This window comes from Arachis ipaensis, chromosome B9 (assembly GCF_059453495.1).
Source record: "Arachis ipaensis isolate K30076 ecotype BB chromosome B9, ASM5945349v1, whole genome shotgun sequence".
Classification (NCBI taxonomy): domain Eukaryota; kingdom Viridiplantae; phylum Streptophyta; class Magnoliopsida; order Fabales; family Fabaceae; genus Arachis; species Arachis ipaensis.
This window is the reverse complement of record NC_142444.1, coordinates 131,820,900-131,843,590: the sequence shown is the minus strand read 5'-3', so window position 1 is coordinate 131,843,590 and position 22,691 is coordinate 131,820,900. Positions and strand designations below refer to the sequence as shown.

General features: G+C 39.4%; 1 non-coding gene across 1 annotated transcript; it reads left to right on the top strand.

The window, feature by feature from the left end:
- Window positions 1–376: 376 nt before the first annotated feature.
- Window positions 377–484, top strand: LOC148546353 (small nucleolar RNA R71). Its single transcript, XR_015900966.1, has one exon. It is a non-coding gene; the product is annotated as a small nucleolar RNA R71 (small nucleolar RNA).
- Window positions 485–22,691: the final 22,207 nt, after the last annotated feature.

The following is a 22,691-nucleotide window of genomic DNA, read 5'->3' as shown; positions in this document are numbered from 1 at the left end:
CCTCTGCTATTGCAGGGTTCTCAGGATCATAAGCTTCTTCTGCATAAGAAGCCTCTTGAGTACTGTTGGATGCAGCTTGCATTCCATGCAGACTCTGAGAGATCATATTGACTTGCTGAGTCAATATTTTATTCTGAGCCAATATGGCATTCAGATTATCAACTTCAAGAACTCCCTTCTTTATAGGCGTCCCATTACTCACATGATTCCTTTCAGAAGTGTACATGAACTGGTTATTAGCAACCATGTCAATGAGTTCTTAAGCTTCTGCAGGCGTTTTCTTTAGGTGAATGGATCCACCTGCAGAAGTGTCCAGTGACATTTTTGATAGCTCAGATAAACCATCATAGAATATATCCAGGATGGTCCATTCTGAAAGCATGTCAGAAGGACACTTTTTTGTCAACTGTTTGTATCTTTCCCAAGCTTCATAGAGGGATTCACCTTCTTTCTGTCTGAAGGTTTGAACATCAGCTCTAAGCTTGCTCAGCTTTTGAGGAGGAAAGTACTTGGCTAAGAAAGCCGTGACCAGCTTATCCCAAGAGTTCAGGCTGTCTTTGGGTTGAGAATTCAACCATAATCTAGCTCTGTCTCTTACAGCAAAAGGGAAAAGCATGAGCCTGTAGACTTCAGGATCTACTCCATTAGTCTTAACATTATCACATATCTGCAAGAATTCAGTTAAGAACTGAAAAGGATCTTCAGATGGAAGTCCATGAAACTTGCAGTTCTGCTGCATCAGAGAAACTAATTGAGGTTTCAGCTCAAAGTTGTTTGCTCCAATGGCAGGAATGGAGATGCTTCTTCCATGTAGATTGGAATTAGGTGCAGTAAAGTCACCAAGCATCTTCCTTACATTATTATTATTTTCGGCTGCCATCTCCTTTTTCTGTTCGAAAATTTTTGAAAGTTATCTCTGGATTATTGTATTTTAGCTTCTCTTAGTTTCCTTTTTAGAGTTCTTTCAAGTTCTGGATCTGCTTCCACAAGAATGTTCTTATCCTTGCTCCTGCTCATATGACAAAGAAGAAGGCACAGAAAAATAATAATAATAATAGAGATCCTTTATACCATAGTATAGGGATCCCTATGTGAGTAGAAGAAGAGGGGGAGACAAAGAATGTAATATAATGGAAGAAACACAACTGTGAGGAGGCTAAATATGTGAGATGAGATGTTAGGATATGAATGAATAAATAGAATGAGATGGGAGAGGGAGAATTTTCGAAAATATTTTTTTTGAAAAAGAGTTAGTGATTTTCGAAAATGGTTTTTGAAAAATGTTAGTAATTTTCGAAAATTTTTGAAATCAAAAATAAAAAATAAAAATAATTAGTTAATTAAAAAGAAATTTTGAAAAAGAGGGAAGATATTTTCGAAAATTAGAGAGAGAGAGTTAGTTAGGTAGTTTTGAAAAAGTTTAAGAAACCAAAAAGTTAGTTAGTTAGTTGAAACAAATTTTGAAAAGATAAGAAGTTAGGAAGTTAGAAAAGATATTTTTGAAATCAAATTTTTGAAAAAGATAAGATAAGAAGATATTTTGAAAAGATATGATAGAAATTAGTTTTTTTTTGAAAAAGATTTGATTTTTAAAATCTCAATTAATGACTTGATTCATAAGAAATCACAAGATATGATTCTAGAACTTAAAGTTTGAATCTTTCTTAACAAGCAAGTAACAAACTTCAAATTTTTGAATCAAAACATTAATTGATTATGTTATTTTCGAAAATTTGATATAAAAATAAGAAAAAGAATTTTGAAAAATATTTTTGGAATTTTCGAAAATAACTAAGAATTTTGAAAAAGATTTGATTTTTGAAAAAGATTTTGAAAAATATAAGATTTTCAAACTGAAAATTTGATTTGACTCATAAAAACAACTAGATTTTAAAAATTTTGAAAAAGTCAATTCAAATTTTCGAATTTGATGATGAGAAAAAGAGAAAGATATTTTTCTTATTTTTGAATTTTTATGATGAGAGAGAAAAACAAGAAAAATGATGCAATGCATGAAAGTTATGGATCAAAACTATGAATGTATGCAAGAATGCTATGAATGTCAAGATGAACACCAAGAACACCGTGAATATCATGATGAACATCAAGAACATATTTTTGAAAAATTTTTAATGCAAAGAAAACATGCAAGACACCAAACTTAGAATTCTTTAATGCTTAGACACTAAGAATTCAAGAATGCATATGAAAAACAAGAAAAGACACAAAACATGCAAATGCAAAGATCAAACAAGAAGACTTACCAAGAACAACTTGAAGATCATGAAGAACACTATGAATGCATGAATTTTCGAAAAATTGCAAGATGCACATGCAATTGACACCAAACTTATAACATGACTCAAGACTCAACCAAGAAACACAAAATATTTTTGATTTTTATGATTTTATGATTTTTTTTTGTATTTTCTTTTAAATTATTTTTCGAAAATTATTGTGAAAAATAAAAAATAAGGATTCCAAAATTTTTAATATGAATTCCAGGAATCTTATGCTCTAAAGCTCCAATCAAAGGGTCAGGCATGGCTTAATAGCCAGCCAAGCTTTAGTATGTAACTCAGGCATGACACGCCTGACATTCCTTACATTCAACAGCCAATTAGCTAAGAAAGATAAAGAAGCTCTTCTCTTGAGTATAAGAATTGAGACATGGCTTTACAGCCAGCCAGGCTTCAACATGCTTCATGAAACACTAGAATTCATTCTTAAAAATTTTGAAGCCATAGAATGATTTATTTTTGAAAACATTTTTTTTCTTATATTTTTTTTCGAAAACAAAAGAGAAATTTTTGAAAGATTTTTGAAAAATTATTGAAAACAAAACAAAAAGAAAATTACCTAATCTGAGCAACAAGATGAACCGTCAGTTGTCCAAACTTGAACAATCCCCGGCAACGGCGCCAAAAACTTGGTGCACGAAATTGTGATATCCAGGCTCAAACAATCCCTGGCAACGTGAGCAACTTGGTACGCGTAATCGTGATTACACTTTAATTATGTAAAATTCATGGCTCTTTCTTTCCCTGGCAATGGCGCCAAGAACATGGTGCCAATACCATGATTCACAACTTCGATGCAACTAACCACCAAGTGCACTGGGTCGTCCAAGTAATACCTTACGTGAGTAAGGGTTGAATCCCACGGAGATTGTTGGTATGAAGCAAGCTATGGTCACCTTGTAAATCTCAGTCAGGCAGATATAAAGTGATAATGGTGTTTTCGAATAATAAATAAAAGAAGGGATAGAAATACTTATGTAATTCATTGGTAGGAATTTCAGATAAGCGAACGGAGATGCTTTTCGTTCCTCTGAACCTCTGCTTTCCTGCTGTCTTCATCCAATCAGTCTTACTCCTTTCCATGGCTGGCTTTATGTGATACATCACCACTGTCAATGGCTACTTTCAGTCATCTCTCGGGAAAATGATCCAATGCCCTGTCACGGCACGGCTAATCGTCTGGAGGCATCACCCTTGTCAATGGCTTCATCTTATCCTCTCAGTGAATAATATGCTCACGCAACCTGTCACGGCACGGCTATTCATCTGTTGGTTCTCGATCATGCTGGAATAGGATTTACTATCCTTTTTGCGTCTATCACTAACGCCCTGCAATCGCGAGTTTGGAGCTCGTCACAGTCATTCATTCATTGAATCCTACTCGGAATACCACAGACAAGGTTTAGACCTTCCGAATTCTCTTGAATGCCGCCATCATTCTAGCTTACGCCACGAAGATTCTGGTTAGGAGATCTAAGAGATATTCATTCTAGCTTATTTCATGTAGAACGGAAGTGTTTGTCAGGCACGTGTTCATAGGGGAGAATGGTGATGAGCGTCACACATAATCATCACCTTCATCACGTTCTTGGGTGTGAATGGATATCTTAGAAGCGAAATAAGATGAATTGAATAGAAAACAGAAGTATTTTGCATTAATCTTTGAGGAACAGTAGAGCTCCACACCTTAATCTATGGAGTGTAGAAACTCTACCGTTAAAAATACATAAGTGAAGGTCCAGGCATGGCCGAGATGGCCAGCCCCCTAAAACGTGATCAATAGTCTCTTAAGATGAACAATGGATTAAAACTGAGACCAAAGATGTCTAATACAATAGTAAAGGGTCCTATTTATAATAAACTAGTCACTAGGGTTTACATGAGTAAGTAATTGATGCATAAATCCACTTCTGGGGCCCACTTGGTGTGTGTTTGGGCTGAGCTTGAGTGTGGCACGTGTAGAGGTCCTCCTTGGAGTTGAACGCCAGTTTTAGTGCCAGTTTGGGCGTTCAACTCTGGTTTTGGCTCCTTTTCTGGCGCTGGACGCCAGATTTGGGTAGAAAGCTGGCGTTGAACGCCAGTTTACGTCGTCTATTCATGGCCAAAGTATGGACTATTATATATTTCTGGAAAGCCCTGGATGTCTACTTTCCAACGCAATTGGAAGCGCGCCATTTCAAGTTCTGTAGCTCCATAAAATCCACTTTGAGTGCAGGGAGGTCAGAATCCAACAGCATCAGCAGTCCTTTTTCAACCTCTGAATCTGATTTTTGCTCAAGTCCCTCAATTTCAGCCAGAAAATATCTGAAATCACAGAAAAACACAAAAACTCATAGTAAAGTCTAGAAATGTGAATTTAACATAAAATCTATTAAAACATCCCTAAAAGTAACTAGATCCTACTAAAAACATACTAAAAACAATGCCAAAAAGCGTATAAATTATCCGCTCATCATTAACCCTTACTAAATAAAGGAAAGTCAAGTGATTGAGCTAACTCTTATTCGCAAATCCTAGTCCTCTCCCTTGGGAAGGTCTAGCGTTAGTAAATACAGAATTAGCCAACAACTTCCAAATTAACTAATCACTTGATCATTCCAACTCAATTGTCTCCTCTTAATCAACCCCATGTCAAGTAGGGAATCTACTCTATTGACATGGATACCATCTTCGTTATTGGGAGTTTGGAATAGAAAAGAGACATGATAATTTAAATAAAATAGAGATTCAAAATTAATTAAATGTAAAAGCAATCCTTTGCATTAACAATCCATGTAAATAATCCAATTGTAACTCTAAACAAGAATTAAGAATATGGAATAAATAAAAGAGTAAGAAAACAAACTAGAATAATATCTTCAACGAAGGTGATGACTCTTCAATATCCAAAGGCAAAAGCATAAAACTAATAAACTATGAATGTAAAGAAAAACTAGAGAAAAAGTGATTTCTCTCTAGATTTAGATCTAAAAACCTAAAACTATCCTAATGAGAATGTCTAAATGTCCCCTTGAGTCTCTGCATGTTTCCTGGCTCTATTCTGTGTTTCTGGGCCAAAAACTGGGTCAAAACTCGACCTGAAATCGCCCCCAGTGTTTTCTGTTATTTCTGCAGATCGCGCATGTCACGCGTACGCATCAGTCATGCGTGCGCGTCATTTGGCAAATTTCCTTGTCACGCGTACGCATCAGGAACGTGCACGCGTCCTTGTGCAGACTCCAATCCATGCGTACGCGTCAGGCACGCGAACGCATCGCTGCAAATTTCTCCATATCGCGCGCTCGCGTGAGCCATGCGTGCGCGTTGATGCTCGCTAGTTATCTCCTTGGTTTCTTGTGTTCCTTTTATTTTTGCAAGCTTCCTCTCCATTCTCTAAGTCATTGCTGCCCTATAAAGCCTAAAACAATTAACACACAGATCACGGTATCGAATGGTATAAAGGAGAATTAAAATATACTAATTAAAGATTCTAGTAAGCAAGTTTTCAACCATAGAATAACACTAGAAAGGAATTGTAAAATCATGCAAATCATATGAATAAGTGGGTAAGGACTTGATAAAAACCACTCAAATGAGCACAAGATAAACCATAAAATAGTGGTTTATCAACCTCCCCACACTTAAACATTAGCATGTCCTCATGCTTAGCTCAAAGAGATAAAATAAATGAGTAGGGAAAATTAAGACTCATGCAATGCAATGTAACCTATGTATAAATGCAACTATATGCTAAGATGATTTTATCTACTTGGTTAAAAGTAAATAAGTTCTTCAAGACAAATATAAATCAAATATCACTAATTAAAATCATACAGTAAAAATAAGTAAACTTATAAGAAGACAGCTCATGAAAGCAGGGAACATAGAATCAAGCATTGAACCCTTACTAATAGTATATGTGCACTCTAATCACTCAAGTGTATAGGGTAATCACTCTAGTATTCCCTAGTCATGCTTTCTAAACTTTGTTCTTCACCTAACCAATTAACAAGTATTTAATGTACCAATACAAACATCATGAGGTCTTTTCAAGGTTGTAATGGGGCCAAGGTAAGGGTGAGGGTATATATATATATATGGCTAAGTGAGCTATAAATTAAATCCTTGATCAACCTAAGCCTTCACCTATACATACACTCTATACTTTTAAATTCATGCCTAGCTACCCAAAATTTTCCCACTTTTGTATCACATACTCATGCATCAACTTTTCTCTTAACTTGTATCACACATGCATTGATCTTTTATTAACTTAACTTAGCATTGGGGTAATTTTGTCCCCTTATTTATTTATTTAATAAGTAAAAGTAAACATCACTTATCAATGCACATGGATTTTTTTATTTTTTTCTGGTTTCACATGAGTTGGTACCCAAATTTCCAATATTTTATCAATTGTAAAAACATAACATATTCACTTATTAACCCATGTTTCCACAGTTTTCCCACACTTGGTTAACACACAATCTCTATCTTAAGCTAACCAAAGATTCAATTGGGGTATTTAATTTGTTTTTCCGCTTAAGGCTAGTGATGTGGTAAAATATAGAACAAATGGAATTTAAAAGGCTCAAAGTGGCTAATAAGGGTGACATAAAAGGGTAGGCTATTTGGGATAAGTGAGCTAATAAAATAATGGCCACATTCATATGCATGCATATAACACATTAAATATTGGACATATAGGATGGAACAAAATATAGATTGCAATCATAGAGAAGAAAACACACAAGAATGAAATATTATGGTTAAATAATGTAACCATGTAATTAAGCTCAATTCTCACAGGTTGTGTGTTCTTTAGCTATCATTTATGTTCCAAATACAATCTTCAAACAAGTTTAACACAAAAAATCCTTATTTAAATTAGTGAAAATTTTCAAAAATAGGGTCTTAAAAAGAAACTTATTATTTTTCAACCAAATAGAACATGCATGAAAATATCTATTACTGTGCAATCTATCCTATCCTAAACAAAAGAAAAATAAATAATTTATTGGTGCTAAGAAAGAGAATTACCTCCGGAAGTCAGGTACTGACCGACCTCCCCACACTTAAAGCTTGGCACCGTCCTTGGTGCCATCAGTTAGGAACAGAGGGGGGCTGGTAGCAGCATCTCCACAATCGGGACCGTCATGGCTCCCTGTGCTGGTAAATGAAGTGGAGTCCGGGTGTCTGGGTCTTCTTCAGGTGGGTGGTTACCAACAAGCAGCTCCTTGAGGTATGTAAATCGGCGCTTGTTACGGCGCTCTCTTTGCTTTCCTTGCCGGTCTAGTCGGTCTAACCTCTCAAGTATCTGATGGAGCAGTTGGTTTGTTGAAGGTGCTTATGCTGTGGAAGGAGAAGGGATATCTTCCGCTGGTTCTGCAGTCCGGCTAGTAGTGGCTGCTGGAGGTCTGATATACTTTCCGTTAGGGACGTACTGATCATCCCGTGGAATCATGGCCTTGGTGTCCCCAGCTCTGTAGGAGACTTCAGCTGCTGAGTCTAGATCTGAAACCAAGGCGGGAAAAGGTAGGTTGCCCACAATCTGTACGTGTCCCATAACATTCTGGATGTGTCTTGGTAAATTGAGAGGCTGGTCTGTAAGGATACACCAGAGTAGAACAGCCATATCTGCAGTGAAAGAGGACTCGTGAGTGCTCGAAAAAATGTAATGGGACATGATCTGTGCCCATACTCGAGCCTCCAAGGTGAGTGCTGAAGCCAATATTCTCTTAGGTCGGGATCGATGGTATCCATAGATCCATCTGCTGCCAGGTTGTGCTATAACTCTGAGAACGGTGCCCCAGTCAAATTGGTATGTCTGGCACTTGAAAGAGGCTTTTTGGTATGTGTCGAATCCTTCTGGAGCAGGGGAAAGATCTAAAGCTTGCTGAATGGCTTCTTCAGTTGTGGGGACTTGCTTCTGATGGACATAGACAGACTGCAGAGTTGGCATGTGAAAATTTGAGTAGAATTCAACTACCCATGAGAGATTGACCTGCCGTGGCTGTCTCCGTAGGAATCCCCATTGTCTTCGCTCAATGTGGGGCTCAACAAATTCAACAATGTGGGTCGGGAGGATGAGTAGGTGCTTATTGTTATAGTTCCTCTCAGCCAGGATGGGGAACATCTGCTCACAGTAGCGGTTAGTGAACCGCGCATTGTCCTTTGCTGGAAAGGCTTTCTCTTTTTCATCGACCTTGATGATCCGTTTGATTCGCTTTGTTGAGGGCTTTACTGCAGTTGAAGAAGGCTCCGCAGTTAGTGCTCTTTTTGTTCCTTTTCTTGCTGGTGGTTTGGGAGTAGCTTTCTCTTTACCCTTCTTGGTGGCCATCCTGAAAAGGGAAAAAGTAAGTAACATTCAAAACTAAGGGTTAGAGCAAGGAAGAGGATGGTACAAGTGATAATCAATGCACGGTAAAGAAGGATGTCGTTAACACATGGTCGCGACTACATGTGAGAAGTTCATCAATGAAAATATAGCAAGTGCATATGGTAGCAAGTAGATGCAAGATGTTTATTGGCATGCTGGCAAAGGCATGAGTAGCATAGATCAAGCATTAAATGCCCAATTTGATTATCAAGTGTTTCAAACTAACAACCTGTTTGTATTGACAATTATATTCAATGAATAATATATAAAAAGGGGTTTTGTGAAAAGCAAGCATTAGAGTAGAAGAATAGAATAATTTAAAAATACACAATGTCATACGGGCTTTTTCACAAACACTTAGCATGCATGGTAAATATGTTATTGAAAGTATTAAATTAAACATGCAAGCAACCCTTAAGAAGTAATATTAATTGTCAAACAATTCCTTAATAATCCACAAGCAAAATATAGAATAAAATAATCACCCAATTAAATTTCTAATACCAATTAAAATAATGTAAAAAGAAAAAGAAAGAAAAAGGAAACATAGATAATGAAAGTAAAAAAGAAAAAGAAGAAGAAAACATAAATCAAAGTAATAATGGAAAAGTAAAAAGGGAAGAAGAAAAGAAAAGAACCTTGATGAAGAGGATGAAAAGGAAAAGAAGAGAGGAAAAAGTAAGAAAGAATAAAGGAGAAAGAAGGGAGAAGAAAGAATTAAGAAGGAGGAAGAAAGAATTATGATTAGGGAAGAAAAGATAGGAATTCTAGCGCTGATCTGGATAAACTGTGCGGCGCAGATGATGCGGACGCGTGGAGCACGCGGTCGCGTGGTTTGTGCTATTTTCAAGTCACGCGTACGCGTGGGTGATGCGTATGCGTGAAATGAATTGTGCCATTGGCGCGAAAGCAGCCTCGCGTACGCACAACTCTCTATTTCACACGCATATTGCCAAAATTTAGGGTGACGCGTGCGCATGAGGGATGCGCACGTGTGAGTAGCCTGCTTGGAAAAAATGATGCGTACGTGTGGTGGACGCGTACGCGTGATGGATTTTATGCTTCCAGTACCATTCCAGCCCCACTCCCTTAAAACTCTCTGCCATACACCTCTTTTACGTCGATTTTGCAGGGTCACGCATGCGCGTGGGTGACGCGCATGCGTGGAAGGCTGATTTCACAAGCAACGCGGACGCGTCGGGGACGCGTTCGCGTGGGCGTGTTTGTGCCTAAGGCACGCCTCCAACCATGCTCCCGCGTTACTTTCTGCTTCTTTTCTTCTTTGTTTCGAATGCACTTATGACGCGGACGCGTCAGCGACGCTCATGCGTCACGTGCTTCTTTCTCTCTTTTTTTAAATGCAGAATGAAAATGCAAATGCAGACTATATGCAGAGATTATGAGAAGAGTCACTAAGAAAAATAAAGTGGAATAAAATAAAACAAAACTAAGACTGAAACGGAACGATCATACCATGGTGGGTTATCTCCCACCTAGCACTTTGCTTTTACGTCCTTAAGTTGGACGATATTCAAGCTCATTCTGCTTCTGTTGGTGGGTCTTCCAAGAGGAAAACCTCTAGCTCTTTGTGATCCTTCATCTTCTCTCCATGATAAAGCTTTAGGCGATATCCATTGACCTTAATGAATTTGGAGCTAGAAGGATGACGCAGGTGAAAAACTCCGTATGGCTCTGCCTTTTCTACTCTGTAGGGACCTTCCTATCTTGATCTCAGTTTACCTGGCATGAGCCTCAGCCTAGAGTTATAAAGAAGAACTAACTCCCCTGGTCTGAATTCTCTCCTTTTTATGTGCTTGTCATGGATAGCCTTCATCTTCTCTTTGTATCGCCTAGAGTTGTCATATGCTTCTAGGTGAAGGTTCTCTAATTCTGCTAGTTGCAACTTTCTTTCAGCACCAGCTTCCTCAAAATTCATGTTGCACTCCCTTACAGCCCAAAAAGCCTTGTGTTCCACCTCTACTGGAAGGTGGCAAGCCTTTTCGTACACTAAGCGGAAGGGGCTCATCCCGATGGTGTCTTGTACGTTGTTCTATATGCCCAGAGTGCATCAACAAGTCTGGTGCTCCAGTCCTTCCTATGAGACTTGACTATCTTCTCCAGAATTTGCTTTATTTCTCTATTAGATACCTCTGCTTTCCTATTGGTCTGGGGATGGAAAGCTATTGCTACTTTGTGAACTATCCCATGCTTCTTAAGTAATCCTGCTAGTCTCCTGTTACAAAAGTGAGTGCCTTGATCACTCATGATTGCTCGTGGTGATCCAAAGTGACAGATAATATGGTTTCTAACAAAGAAAACAACAGTGTTAGCATCATCAGTACGGGTAGGAATTGCTTCCACCCATTTAGAGATATAATCTACAGCTAACAGTATATAAAGGTAACCACTAGAGTTCGGAAAATGGACCCATGAAGTCAATACCCCAAACATAAAAAATTTCACAAAAAAGCATAATCTGTTGAGGCATCTCATCCTTCTTGGATATATTACCAAACCTTTGGCATGGGGAACAAGATTTACAAAAATTAGCAGCATCTTTAAAAAGAGTAGGCCACCAGAATCCACAGTCTAAAATTTTTCTAGCTGTTCTTTGAGGGCCAAAATGTCCTCTACTCTCAGAAGAGTGGCAGGCCTCTAGAATGGACTGGAATTCTGATTGGGGCACACACCTTCTAATTACCTGGTCAGCACCACACCTCCATAAGTATGGGTCATCCCATATATAATATTTAAACTCGCTCTTCAGCTTGTCCCTTTGATGTTAGTAAAATTAGGAAGGAAAGTATGGCTAACAAGATAATTAGCTACAGGTGTATACCAAGGAACTACTTCAGATACTGCATGCAAGCTATCAAATGGAAAAGTATCATTAATAGGAGTGGAGTCATCCTTAATATGCTCAAGGCGACTCAAGTGGTCTGCCACTAAATTCTGGTTACCACTCCTATCCTTAATTTCAAACTCAAATTCTTGCAGCAGCAGTATCCAACGTATTAGCCTTGGTTTAGACTCTTTTTTAGCTAATAAATATTTTAGAGCTGCATGGTCTGAGTACACTACTACCTTAGTACCAAGTAAATAGGCTCAGAATTTATCCAGAACAAAAACAATAGCAAGAAGCTCTTTTTCAGTAGTAGTGTAATTAGACTGAGCAGCGTCTAATGTCTTAGACGCATAGGTAATTACAAAATAATCCTTACCTTCGCGCTGAGCCAGCACCGCTCCTACTGCATGGTTGGAAGCATCACACATAATCTCAAAAGGCTGGCTCCAGTCTGGTCCTCTCACAATCAGAGCTTGAGTCAGGGCGATCTTCAGCTTATCAAACGCTTGCATGCAATCCTCACTGAACTCAAACTCAATATCTTTCTGCAGTAGTCTGGATAAAGGTAATGCTACCTTACTGAAGTCCTTAATGAATCTCCTTTAGAAACCTGCATGGCCAAGGAACGAACGGACTTCCCTCACAGAGGAGGGGTAAGATAAACTAGAAATCACATCTACCTTTGCTGGATCTACAGAAATACCAGTATTAGAAACAACATGTCCTAGTACAATATCTTGTTTTACCATAACGTGACATTTTTCAAAATTCAGTACAAGGTTTGAACTAACACACCTGTCTAATACTCTAGCTAAACTATCCAAGCAAAGGTTAAAGGAATCACCATAAACGCTAAAATCATCCATGAATACTTCCATACAGTTCTCAATAAGATCTGAAAAGATACTCATCATGCATCTTTGGAAAGTAGCCGGTGCATTACATAAGCCAAAAGGCATCCTCTTATATGCATACGTTCCAAAGGGACATGTAAAAGTAGTCTTCTCCTGATCTTCAGGAGCTATATGAATTTAAAAATAGCCTGTATAACCATCTAAAAAGCAGTAATGGGATTTACCTGATAGGCGATTAAGCATCTGATCAATAAATGGCAAAGGGTAGTGATCCTTGCGAGTAGCTTGGTTGAGACGCCTATAGTCAATGCAAACTCTCCATGAATTTTGCACTCTAGTTGTCAAGAGATCTCCATGCTCATTCTTTACTGTTGTGACTCCAGACTTTTTGGGCACCACTTGTACTGGACTGACCCATTTACTATCTGAGATGGGGTAGATAATATCTGCTTCAAGTAGCCTGGTCACTTCTTTCTTGACAACTTCTAAGATGGTGGGATTCAATCTTCTTTGGGGTTGACGGATAGGCTTTTCTCCCTCTTCTAAGTATATCATGTGCTTACAAACTTGAGGGCTGATGCCTACTATATCTGCCAAGCTCCACCCAATTGCTTTCTTGTGTTTTCTCAGCACACTAAGTAGCTGATCCTCTTATTGGGAGGTGAGTTCCCTTGCAATGATAACTGGGAACTTCTGATTATCCTCAAGGTAAGCATACTTGAGGTGTGGAGAAAGGGGCTTCAATTCCAATTTCTTCTCATGGCTAGGCTCTGGATTATCTTGAGCTAATGATAATGGCAAAGTGTCCTCATTGTGTTCAGAGGGTTTCCCCACACTTGGACCTTGCTCCATGTGCTTCTCTTCTACTTCTTCTTGGTGAACTTCAGCTACAGTTTCATCAATGATGTCACACTGGAAGATAGGTTGATCTTCCGGAGGGTGCTTCATAGCTTCATTTAAACTGAAACTTACTGCTCTGCCATCTATCTCAAAGGACTAAGTTCCTAAGAATGCATCCAGCTTGAACTTTGAAGTTTTCAGGAATGGTCTTCCAAGCAGGATTGATGATGGTCTTCCTGAGTCATTAGGGGGCATTTCCAGGATATAGAAGTCAATGGAAAATGTGAGCCCCTTAATGCTCACTAATACATCTTCAGCAATTCCAACTACTGTAATAATGCTTTTATCTGCTAACACAAAACGAGCTGCTGACCTTTTTAAGGGAAGGAGCCTCAAAGCATCATATATAGACAATGGCATTATACTAACACACGCTCCTAAATCACACATGCAGTCAGAAAATATTACACCTCCAATGGTACAGTTAACCATGCATGGACCTAGATCACTATATTTTTTAGGTATACCTCCCATTAAAGCAGATATAGAACTACCTAAAGGAATAGTTTCTAATTCATTAATTTTGTCTTTATGTATGCATAAATCTTTCAGAAACTTTGCATATTTAGGTACTTGTTGAATAACATCAAAAGGGGGACAATTACCTCAATCTTTTTGAAAATTTCTACCATTTTGGGATCAAGTTCCATCTGTTTCCTGGACTTCCTTACAAGGTGTGGAAATGGGATAGGAATGGCGCCACTTGCAGCCTCTGCATCCTTTGGTGCTCCATTCCTTGGCTGAGCTACTTCTTCTTCAACCTTGTCTTGTACTTCATCTTCCTCTCAGCATCTTCCACTTCAACTATATCTTCAACTGGGACGTGTTCTAGTGGGCTTGGCTCCTTATGATTCCTCTCTTGCAGTGTGGTTCTGGACCTCAAAGTGATGGCATTGATGCCACCCTTGGGGTTAGGTAAGGGTTGAGAAGGAATTCCACTGGAGCTTGAAGGCTGGTTGGTGGAAGCAGGTAATGAATCTATCCGGGAGACGAGAGCTTGTAAAGTGGAATTCAGACCATTTAGAGTAGAGTTCAGTGGAGTCTGCATGTCTTGTTGTCCTTGTGCAAGAGAACGAAGCATCTCGTCATTTGATGAGGAAGTAGGATAAGTGATCTGAGGGGCCTGTTGTTGGTTGTGCTGGGGTCCTTGTGACTACCTCAGGTGAGGTGTTCTGTAAGGCTGGTTCTGATTCTGCTGTCTGTTGTTGTTATTCCATCTCTGGTTTCTTTGGTTGTCTCTGCCTCCTCTGTTATAGTTATCCCTCCAGCCATGGTTGGAATTATCTCTCCAACCTTGGTTAGAGTTGTCCTGCCATCCTTGGTTATAGTTCCCACCTTGGTTGTAGTTCCCGCCTTGTTGATTGTATCCTTGATTCGGGTGGTCATAGAAGTTATGAGTAGCTGCCACAGTGTTGTCCTCTTGTTGGAGCTGTGGGCACTCATTAGTATAATGACTATAATCAGCACAAATTCTGAATACTCTTTGGGAGACTAACTGTTGGCTTTGTTGTGGTGGGGAAGGCTGAGTCTGTTGTTGGTTCAACTGCATCTGCTTCAGTAGATTGGTCATTTCACATATACTCTGTGTAAGAGCAGTAGTCTCACTGCTAGAGAAAACCTCTGCAACAGTCTTTAAGTGGCTGTTCCTGTGCCTGTGATTTCTAGTGGACTCAGCTAAGTCGCTGATCAGTTGCCATGCTTCATCTGCGGTCTTGTACTTTTTTAGAGAATCGTTACTAGCACCATCTAATGTAGTTTTATCCCTAGGCTTCATGCATCTAGAAGGTTCTTAAAGTGCTCCTAGTACTCATAGAGAGTCTCTGATTCTCCTTGAACAATGTAGGAGATCTCTTTTCTCAATCTATCTGTAACTTCAGCTGGAAAGTATTTTTTCAAGAATTCTCTCCTGAGCGTATCCCAGTTGGTGACAGTTGCTTCAGGTTAGGAGTAGTACCACTCCCTCGCCTTTTCCTCAAGAGAAAACGGGAAGGCGGTTAACAGAATAGAAGTTTCATTTGCACCATGACGCCTTACAGTAGAACAGGCTGTCTGAAAATTCCTTAGGTGCTTGATAGGCTCCTGAGCAGGTAAGCCATGAAACTTGGGCATCAAGTTGATTAGTGCAGTCTTCAGTTCAAAATCTGCAGACAGAGTTGGATGATGCACTTGATACGGCTACAGTGTAAAATCTGGGCTCCAGCTTCCTGGAGAGTAATCCTCCTAGGTGCTGCCATGCTATCTGCACATGAATCAACTGAATCAGTAGTAAAGGAGCTTGTTTCTTCCTCAGATAGTGGTTCAGATTCGCCCTCAGATGAGAATGGTGAATCGATAATAATCACTTCACCACCCTCAGAGGCTAACCGGCGCCGAGCTCGCCTAATTCGTGAAATAGTTCTTTCAATTTCAGGATCAAATGCAGCTAAGCTCGGATCAGGCAACGAACGCATCATTCAATGAAAGAAACATATAGCTCATGGTAATAAAATAAAATAAAATATGCAAATAAAATAAAAATATGTACACTAATTAATAATTTAGCACACTATTGCAACTCCCCGGCAACGGCGCCAAAAATTGATGCGTGGCAAAAATTAGACCAATTAAGAGATTATAATATAATAAAACAGTGTTGCGAGTATAGCTCTTAACCAGCAAAAATCTGCCTCATCAATTTAGAAAGGTTCTCACAAAAATTTAGAATAAAAATACTAGAAGTATGAGTCCCAGGTCATCTCCCAACGAGTTGCTAGAAAAGGTGCTAATTTATTAATCAGGAGTTTTCCGAGAATTTTTTAGAGTTGAATAACAGAAAATAAACGATTGTAATTAAGTGCAATGAAAATTGAAAGGAATTTATATTATTCAAAATAAAAAGCCTTGACCGGGAGAATGATTAATTGGAAGTTCTGTCCTTGTTGGAATTCTCTCAAGTGTAGTATAAAGAGGTTGTTATTTTCACTTAGTTAACCCTTACTAAATAAAAGAAAGTCAAGTGATTGAGCTAACTCTTATTCGCAAATTCTAGTCGTCTCCCTTGGAAAGGTCTAGCATTAGTAAATACAGAATTAGCCAACAACTTCTAAATTAACTAATCACTTGAGCATTCTAACTCAAGTGTCTCCTCTTAATCAACCCCCCATGTCAAGTAGGGAATCTACTCTATTGACATGGATACCATCTTCGTTATTGGGAGTTTGGAATAGAAAAGAGACATGATAATTTAAATAAAATAGAGATTCAAAATTAATTAAATGTAAAAGCAATCCTTTGCATTAACAATCCATATAAATAATCCAATTGTAACTCTAAACAAGAATTAAGAATATGGAATAAATAAAAGAGTAAGAAAACAAACTAGAATAATATCTTCAATGGAGGTGATGACTCTTCAATATCCAAAGGCAAAAGCATAAAACTAATAAACTATGAATATAAAGAAAAACTAGAGGAAAAGTGATTTCTCTCTATATTCAGATCTAAAAACCTAAAACTATCCTAATAAGAATGTCTGAATGTCCCCTTGAGTCTCTGCATGTTCCCTGGCTCTATTCTGTATTTCTGGGCCGAAAATTGGGTCAAAACTCGGCCCGAAATCACCCCCAGCGTTTTCTGTTATTTCTGCAGATTGCGAATGTCAGGCGTACGCGTCAGGCACGCGCACGCGTCCTTGTGCAGACTCCAATCCACGCGTACGTGTCAGACACACGAACGCGTTGCTACAAATTCTCCATATCGCGCGCTCACGTGAGCCATGCGTGCGTGTCGATGCTCGCTAGTTATCTCCTTAGTTTCTTGTGTTTCTTCTATTTTTGCAAGCTTCCTCTCTATTCTCTAAGCCATTCCTGCCCTATAAAGCCTAAAACACTTAACACACGGATCACGGCATCGAATGGTATAAAGGAGAATTAAAATATACTAATTAAAGATTCTAGGAAGAAAGTTTTCAACCATAGAATAACACTAGGAAGGAATTGTAAAATCATGCAAATCATATGAATATGTGGGTAAGGACTTGATAAAAACCACTCAAATGAGCACAAGATAAACCATAAAATAGTGGTTTATCACCTGTTAATCTCTTGTTACAAAAGTGAGTGCCTTGGTCACTCACGATGCTCGTGGTGACCCAAAGCGACAGATAATATGATTTCTAATAAAGGAGACAACAACGTTAGCATCATCAGTACGGGTAGAAATTGCTTCCACCCATTTGGAAACATAATCTATAGCTAACAATATGTATAAGAAACCACTAGAGTTTGGAAATGGACCCATAAAGTCAATGCCCCAAACATAAAAAATCTCACAGAACAACATAAGTTGTTGGGGCATCTCATCCCTCTTGGATATATTCCCAAACCTTTGGCATGGGGAACAAGATTTACAGAAGGCAGTAGCATCCTTAAAAAGAGTGGGCCACCAGAATCCACATTCTAAAATTTTTCTAGCTGTTCTTTGAGGCCAAAATGTCCGCCACTCTCAGAAGAGTGGCAGGCCTCTAAAATTGACTGGAATTCTGATTGAGGCACACACCTTCTAATTATCTGGTCAGCACCATACCTCCATAAATATGGGTCATCCCATATATAATATTTAGAATCGCTTTTTAGCTTGTCCTTTTGATGCTTAGTAGAATTGGGAGGGAAGGTATGACTAACTAAATAATTAGCTATAGGTGCATACCAAGGAACTACCTCAGATATTGCATTCAAGCCATCAAATGGAAAAGTATCATTGATAGGAGTGGAGTCACTCTTAATGTGCTCTAGGCGACTCAAGTGGTCTACCACTAAGTTATGGGAACCACTCCTATCTTTGATTTCTAAATCAAATTTTTGCAGCAACAATATCCAACGTATTAACCTTGGTTTGGACTCTTTTTTAGCTAACAAATATTTAAGAGCTGCATGGTCTGAGTATACTACCACTTTAGTACCAAGTAAATAGACTCGGAATTTATCCAGAGCAAAAACAATAGCCAAAAGCTCCTTTTCAGTGGTAGTATAATTAGACTGAGCAGCGTCTAAGGTCTTAGAAGCATAAGCAATTATGAAAGGGTCCTTACCTTCGCGCTGAGCCAGCGCCGCTCCTACTGCATGATTGGAGGCATCACACATAATCTCAAAAGGCTGGCTCCAGTCTGGTTCTCTCATAATCGGAGCTTGAGTCAAGGCGATCTTCAGCTTATCAAACGCTTCCATGTAGTCATCACTCAGCTCGAACTCAACATCCTTCTGCAGCAGTCTGGATAAAGGCAATGCTACCTTACTGAAGTCCTTGATAAATCTCTGGTAGAAACCTGCATGACCAAGGAACGAACGGACTTTCCTCACGGAGGAGGGGTAAGGTAATCTTGAAATCACATCTACCTTTGCCGAATCTACAGAAATACCAGTATTAGAAACAACGTGTCCTAGAATAATACATTGTTTTACCATAAAGTGACATTTTTCAAAATTTAATACAAGATTTGAACTAACACACCTGTCTAATACTCTAGCTAAACTATCCAAGCAAAGGTTAAATGAATCACCATACATACTAAAGTCATCCATAAAAACTTCCATACAGCTCTCAATAAGATCTGAGAAAATACTCATCATGCATCTTTGGAAAGTAGCCGGTGCATTACATAAGCCAAAAGGCATCCTCTTGTATGCATACGTTCCAAAGGGACATGTAAAAGTAGTCTTCTCCTGATCTTCAGGAGTTATATGAATTTGAAAATAGCCAGTGTAACCATCTTAAAAGCAGTAGTGTGATTTACCTGACAAGCGATCAAGCATTTGATCGATGAAGGGCATGGGCTAGTGATCCTTGCGAGTAGCTTGGTTGAGGCGCCTGTAATCAATGCACACCCTCCAGGAGTTCTGCACTCTAGTTGTCAGGAGCTCTACATGCTCATTCTTCACTGTTGTGACTTCAGACTTTTTGGGCACCACTTGTTCTGGGCTGACCCATTCACTATCTGAGATTGGATAGATGATGTCAGCTTCAAGCAACCTGGTTACTTCCTTCTTGACAACTTCTAAGATGGTGGGGTTCAACCTCCTTTGAGGTTGACGGATAGGCCTTGCTCCTTCTTCTAAAAATATTCGGTGCTCACAAACTTGAGGACTGATGCCCACTATATCTACCAAGCTCCACCCAATTGCTTTCTTGTGTCTTCTCAGCACACTAAGCAGCTGCTCCTCCTGTTGGGAAGTGAGTTCCCTTGCAATAATAACTGGGAGCTTCTGATTATCCTCAAGGTAAGCATACTTGAGGTGGGGTGGAAGGGGCTTCAACTCTATTTTCTGCTCATGGCTAGGCACTTGGTCATCTAGAGCTGGTGATGGTGGCAAGGTGTCTTCATTTTGTTCAGAGGGCTTCCCCACACTTGCACCTTGCTCCATGTGCATCTCTTCTACCTCTTCTTGGTGAACTACAGCTACAGTTTTATCAATGATGTCGCACTGAAAGACGGAATGATATTCCGGAGGGTGCTTCATAGCTTCATCCAGGTTGAAGCTCACTACTCTGCCATCTATCTCAAAAGAGTAAGTTCCTGAGAAGGCATCCAATTTGAACCTTGAAGTCTTCAGAAATGGCCTTCCAAGGGGGATGGAAGATGGTCTTCCTGAGTCATTAGGGGGCATCTCCAAAATGTAGAAGTCAATAGGAAATGTTAGCCCCTTAATGCTTACCAGCACGTCCTCAGCAATTCCTACCACCGAGATTATACTTTTATCTGCCAAAACAAAACGTGCTGCCGACCTTTTTAAGGGAAGGAGCCTCAAAGCATCATATACAGATAATGGCATAATACTCACACACGCGCCTAAATCACACATGCAGTCAGAAAATTTTACACCCTCTATGGTAATAGTAACCATGCATGGACCCGGATTACTACATTTTTTCGGTATATCACCCATTAAAGCAGAAATGGAGCTATCTAGAGGAATAGTTTCTAAATCCTGTATTTTATCTTTATTCATGCATAAATCTTTTAGAAATTTCGCATATTTAGGTACCTGGCAAATGGCATCAAAAAGGAGAATCGTTACCTCAACCTTTTTGAAGATCTCCACCATCTTGGGGTCTAGCTCCATCTGCTTCTTGGATTTCTTAGCAAGGTGTGGAAATAGAATGGGAATGGCTTCTCTTGTAACTTCATCTTCTTTTGGTGCTCCATTCCCTGGTTAAGCTGCTTCTTCTTCAACCATGTCTTGTACTTCATCTTCCTCTTCAACATCCTCTACCTCAACAATGTCTTCAACTTGAATGTCTTCCATTGAGCTTGGCTCCTCATGATTCCTCTCTTGCAGTGTGGTTCTGGACCTCAAAGTGATGGCATTGATTCCACCCTTGGGGTTGGGTAAAGGTTGAGAAGAATTTGCACTGGAGCTTGAAGGTTAATTGTTGGGGGTAGCTAATGATTCCATCCGGGAGATGAGAGCTTGTATGGTGGAGCTAAGACCATTTATGGAAGAGTTAATTGTATTCTGAATGTCTTGTTGGCCTTACGCAATAGAGCGAAGCATCTCATCATTAGAGGAAGAAGGGGAGGTAAGTGATTTGAGGGGCCTGCTGTTGGTTGTTCTGAGGCGCTTGGGATTGCCTTTGGTGAGGTGCTCGGTAAGGCCGGTTTTGGTTTTGCTGTCTGTTGTTGTTGTTCCACCTCTGACTTCCACCGTTGTCTCTGCCTCCTCGGTTATAGTTGTCCCTCCATCCTTGGTTAGAATTATCTCTCCACCCCTGGTTGGAATTGTCTCTCCAGCCTTGGTTGGAGTTATCTTGCCAACCTTGATTGTAGTTTCCACCTTGGTTATAAGTGCCGCCTTGTTGATGGTATCCTTGATTCAGATAGTCATAGAAATTATGGGTAGCTGACAAGATGTTGTCTTCTTGTTGGAGTTGCGGACAGTCATCAGTGTAATGAGTATAGCAGGCACATATTCTGCACACTCTCTGAGGAACCAACTGTTGACACTGTTGTTGTGGGGGAGGTTGAGGTTATTGTTGATTCAGCTGTAACTGCTTCAGTATGTTGGTCATCTCTCCCAGAGTCTGTGTGAGAGCAGCAGTCTCACTACTAGAGGAAACCTCCGCAATAGCCTTGGGATGGTTGTTCCTGTGCTTTGCATTCCGGGTAGACTCAGCTAGATCGTTGATCAGTTGCCAAACTTCTGTCACCGTCTTGTACTTCTTCAGAGAGCCATTACTCGCAGCATCTAGTGTAGTCTTGTCTTGAGGCTTCATGCCTTGTATGAAATAGCTAATCAATACTAACTGGTCAATCTTGTGGTGGGGACATGAGTCTAGGAGATTTCTGAAGCGTTCCCAATACTCGTAAAGAGTCTCTGACTCGCCTTGGATAATGCAGGAAATTTCTTTCCTCAGTCTATCTGTAACTTCAGCTAGAAAGTATTTTTCCAGGAACTCCCTTTTGAGCAGATCCCAATTGGTAATGACTGCTTCAGGTTGAGTGTAGAACCACTCCCTTGCCTTTCCCTCAAGAGAAAACGGGAAGGCATATAGCCAAATAGTAGTCTCATCTGCACCATGACGCCTAATAGTTGAGCAGGCTGTCTGAAAATCTCTAAAGTGCTTGATAGGCTCTTGAGCAGGTAAGCCATGAAACTTAAGCAGTAAGTTGATTAGCGCAGTCTTCAATTCAAAATCTGCAGTCAGATTTGGGTGACGCGCTTGATACGGTTGCAGTGTAAAGTCCGGAGCTCTTGCTTCCTGGAGAGTAATCCTTCTGGGCTCTGCCATATTACCTGCACGTAAATCAACAGAATCAGTAGAAGAGGAGCTTGTTTCTTCCTCAAATGGCACTTCAGATTCGCCCTCAGAGGCTAACCGACGCCGAGCTCACCTAATACGTGAAATAGTTCTTTTAATTTCAGGATCAAACGTGGCTAAGCTCGGATCAGAAGTGAATGCGTCATTCAATGAAAGAAACATACAGCTCATGGTAATAAAATAAAATAAAATATGCAAATATGTAAAATTAAAAATATTTACACCAACCAATAATTTAGCATACTATTGCAACTCCCCGGCAACGGCGCCAAAAATTGACGAGCGGAAAATTGTCGATTAAGAATTTATAGTGAAAATAGTGTTGCAAGTACAGTTCTTAACCGACAAAAATTCCGCTTATCAATTTAAAAGGGTTGTCACAAATTAAGAATAAAATACTGGGAGTAGAATTCTCAGGTCGTCTCCCAACGATTTGACAAAAGAGTGCTATTTTATTAGTCAGAAATTTTTCCAAGAAATTTAAGAGTTGGAGAACAGGAAATTAAAATAATAATTAATTAAAGCACTGGAAATTAACAAGAGGTTTTATGTATTTAAAATAAAAAGCCTTGACTGGGAGAAGATTAATTGGAAGTTCTATCCTTGTTGAATTTTTCCAAGTGTAATGTTAATAGGTTGTT